The sequence below is a fragment of the Magnolia sinica genome, chromosome 2, assembly GCF_029962835.1.
Source record: "Magnolia sinica isolate HGM2019 chromosome 2, MsV1, whole genome shotgun sequence".
Lineage (NCBI taxonomy): Eukaryota > Viridiplantae > Streptophyta > Magnoliopsida > Magnoliales > Magnoliaceae > Magnolia > Magnolia sinica.
In genome coordinates this window covers 26310056-26314793 of record NC_080574.1, presented here as the reverse complement: position 1 = coordinate 26314793, position 4738 = coordinate 26310056, and positions in this window count along the sequence as shown.

Below are 4738 nucleotides of genomic sequence, written 5' to 3'. Positions count from 1 at the left end.
CCTAGGATAGCCTAGAGAGTTCAATCTCGCCAGTATGCAAAATCTCAGGATCCTAGTACTGTCTCTAAGTTCAGTCGCTCCCTCCTAAGTCAGAGTGCATTGCGATAAACCCATCACCCTAGGCCCGATTTAATCCAAACTATGCTCTAATACCAAGTTGTAGTGCCCCGAAATTCAAGGGCTGAGTAGCCACTCGGCTCCCGAATTCCTGAGTGCCACATGTACACTGATGAGTCACAAATACATGTAGTTATCGGGTATTAATAACCAATGGAGAATTAAACTAGGCATGATCAATATTAAATCATTCAGATAGGGTTCGAGTGCTACTAAAATAGATAAATACTCCAATATAAATCCATAACCATAGATAAACTCGATAATCCAGAATATCATCATCTAGGGATCCTGTCCCATCTACATGTCAGTCCCCAAAATGATCTGGGCTCTGGCCCAATCCCTCCATCATCCATCGCGCTAAAAAGGTCCGCCAAATGCCTGAAAATATGCTCGCTCCTCGTCGTCGTCTGCACCGACATCGTCTAGTGCGTCCAGCTCCAAGGTACCTGCATTTATACCAGATTCTGGTTGGTGTTTTAGAACACCGTCCTTGTCATGCCCCAAACTGAAAATCGGATTTACAGGAATTTTGATCACCGAATCTGGTGTCGACAACATCCGTAGTACCCCATTTTCGGTTCCTAGCGTCCATACACCAGATTCCAATCCTGAAATCCTACAATCCCTCGAGCGACGACATCTAACGTTCGCAATGACCAACACTTCCTCAACTGCGACCTCGATTGCCTAATCGCCACAATAATAATACAATGTCGTGAAATATGTTAGCCAAGTTAGTTAATTAAGTTTATTCGTCCAGCAGATTGGGAAAACCAGAGTACCCTTAGCGGAGTTGTTGCCCTGACCCGATTGCGCAGCTCAAGGGTCGCGGTCATATGTCTCTCGCGATCCTTAGCCCTATATGGGGTCGTCAATCCCGGAAACCATAATCTCAGATGAAAACAATTTGGACTTAAATGTCCTACTTGCAGTCATTATGGGGAGGTCGTCACCCCAGCAGAGGCCGACAGCACGGCTACAATGTCCCATACCACTGTCCTCAGCTCACAAGTCTAAGTGCTCACTGGACACTATGGGGAGGCTCGTCACTCCAGCGTAAGCCGACAGCATAGGCACAGTGTCCCATACCACCATCCCCGGCTAATAAGTCTTGTGGGCAGTAAATTACAGTTAATAGGGGTGCAAAGGTCTTAGGGTACTTCGGGTTCATACATGCGTGATCAAAAATGGTTAACGTACAATGATGGTCGACTTAAAAGTCAATATGCCCCGACGGGCTGAACCGTAGCTAATCGGCCTGAGAACAATGTCTCATGTAGTCCAACTACGGGCAACGACCTATGGTTTAGCTATTCAGGCCAGATTCACTTGCGGACAGGCCCAACAAATATCGCCTAAGAAATTTCAAGTAGTCGACCGATCCATAAGGGAATATGCGTCAATACACAGCAAGCAGGGTCATCTTTGAACACAATTCACACATGACAGACACCATTTAAGTATAATAGCGCATGGACAGCAACATATTAAATTCCACCCAAATTTACAGATTATACATAACATGTTCCAGCCTACACATACATTAAGACAGTCATACACCTCTACACCACAATTAATCTTCTATGAGTCAACATAAATTACATAATTCAGCTATAAATTGAGAACCAAGGCAAGTAACTCAACCAGTCAGCCAATTTACAACATTCCATACCTTCACCCAAGCATAATTAATCACAAAATCAGGAAATCAACCACCAATCAACAATTTACAATAATTCATGCCTTTATTCCAAGCATAATTAATACCAAATCAGGAAATTAATAGCCAATCAGAAATATTTTAGGGAAAATTAAATATTTGTACCCTACATGGCATGCAAATCAACAAGTCACATAATTGGGGTATTGGTGTCTAATCCCTTTCCATAATTTTAACAATTCCTAAATTATTATCCCATTTATGCAATCCAAATTAAATTTCAGCCACATGCACTAACATTTCACCAATCATATTCATTAAACCTACGCTAGGCGCAATAATCGGCCACCTAAAGGTAATGGTTCGCACCTATTACTAACCGGAAGTTGCTGAGATCGTCCTAGTGCCGCTGGGTCCGCAAGCTCGAGGTGTCAGGGCCCTGCATTACATGAAATAGAGGGTAAATCACATGCATGTTGCTAGAATCAAAGAAAACGTGATTTGGAGCCCTATCTCACGTTAGATTGGGCGGAATTTCACTCCAACAACAATATGAGTCGGCGTTTTCCGGCAATAGGGAGGTGAAGGTGTCGGGATTTCCAAATCTCAAGCACCACGCTCAAATGCACCATCAAAAGGGTCTTTCTCTCTCCTCCCTTGCTCTCTCTCTCTCTCTCAGCTGCTGGAGTTATGGGAGTGAGAGAGAGAGCACTGGACTTTTACATGTCTAGAAATATTTCAGTTGGCCCTATGGTTAAGTCTAATTCCCCCAATGGTCCTGTGGGGCACATTTCGGGCTATTAGGGCTGCTATGATGGACCCCTAGCTCATCTAATTTATGAAACATGTGCCCCATGGACCGATGAGGGGTTGGGCAAAGTTTGATCACAAACGGATGTGGGGTTTTGCCGCAACGACCCAATTTGCGATCAACGATTACCGTTCCTCGATCAGCGGTCAGATTTTGTGGGCAAGGGTAGGGAATTATTTCTAACCTTTGGTGTAAATTTAGAAGAGATTTGACGGTTAAAATGTCCGGATTTGATGATTCAAGAAACAGGGCCAATTGATTTAATTTTCTGAATTTTCTTCTTTAGGCCTGGCGACTCGTGGCTTTCAAGTGTCGGCTAGATGGTATAATTCATTCATCTTTGGGCATCATCTGAGTCTGACATCCGCGTTGGGCCACAAGCCCAGTGAGACCCTTGGCCTACCAAAGTTTTTAAAAAAATTGTCCTTCCTCGGGCGATACACGATTCGTACAGACAATCGCCAAGTGTAGCTTGGCCATCTGGCTCTACGTTCTGTGCTCGGCCTGGACACGATTGGATTTAATCAAATCAATAGTTGAATTTGAATTAATTTATCAGTAATAGGCTCACACGTGCGATCGAATCATTAGGTCCTGCGTCGGTTTGCACATGAGCGCCTCAGGACATTGTTCCCAATTAAACGGGGTGTTACACATTGTGAGGCCTATATCCTAACCCGTACTGTTCCATAAGCTTCTGCGATCCTCCCGGTCGAATTTCGGCGATCCGCGATCTGTTACTGGCATTTGCACGCAATCCTGAGTCGTGTCCCGTATTGCAGAGTTGGCTCGACCCGAGACTTGTACCCTTACGACCGACCGTCACCGCGGTTCCGATTCCATGTCTCGCGCACCGATGCGATATCCAGACCAGGAGATGTGGGCCCGCGTTCAATTCGAGAAAAAATGCTACGCGTTGCAAAATCCAAGAGAATCCATCACATCAATCACCTCACTTGTCAAAAGTATACCCATCACTCAACCCATTACTCTTCCCATTCCCAGGTACAAAAGCAACCCCAAAAAGTCAACTTTCCCATCACCTCACCATCCCTCTCTCCCATCACTTCTCTTACATCACTCTCTCTCTCATCTCTCTCTCATTCTCCAAGCAATCCCAAGAGCTCCCAACGTCCAAGTTTTTCCTCCATTTTTTTTACCCACCATGAAGCTTCATACCCAATCATCCAACCTCTAAAATCCAATCTCAACCATTGATTCTTTCTCCTTGGAGCTAGATCACCCTAGCGCGGAAGAAGGATTAGTTTTGAAGGTGAGTGATTTTTTGTATGATGTTGATGATTTTAGGGCCTACTTGTGGTGGGACCAATATTGATGTTTATTTTGTATCTAGGAGGGACCCATAGTGGCGGGGTCCCTCCATTTTCACTGTCCTCTCTCTCTCTCCCCCTTTTTCTTTTATGGTGAAGATGATATGGGTGTGGTCCACTTGATCCACGCCGTACAACCATATGGACCTAGTCATGGTGCATGTGTTTCACCAACGCCATCCATCCGTTTGGATGTGGATGTGATCCACCGTGATTTGGGTATTTGGGGCCCACCATCCATCTGACGGTGGAGATCCAGCAGCATACGGCTGCTGGAGGGACGCCAGCAAGCCACGTGGGTCCCACATGTACGTCAGATCCAGGCCATCCAAATGTGCATCCCATGAGTAGCATAGCTGCTGTACTGACCCCAGCAGACAGTGGGCCCTACCCAAATGTACATGTCTTATATCCAGCTGTCCATCCGTGGTAGCCATACATGATGTAATATTATATGGTGGGCCCCACATGGGACCCACCTTTACTATATGTATATATCCACACCATCCAGTATTTTCTGGATGGTGGAGCCTGACCACACGTGTGGCATCCTCACCGTCCAGCAAGGACGGTGGGATCCACTGTGATGTAAGTGTTTTATCCACGCTACCTAGCAGCTATGGCCCCACACGTGGGAACCACTATGAGGTATGTATTATATGTAAACCGTCCATCAATGATGGTGGGACCCACTGACGCGGGTGTACTATCCACCGTCCATTCATCTGGATGGTGGGGCCCCTTTGATGTATGTGTATTATCCATCATCCATTCATCTGGATGGTGGAGCCCACTTTAATGTATGTGCTTCATTCA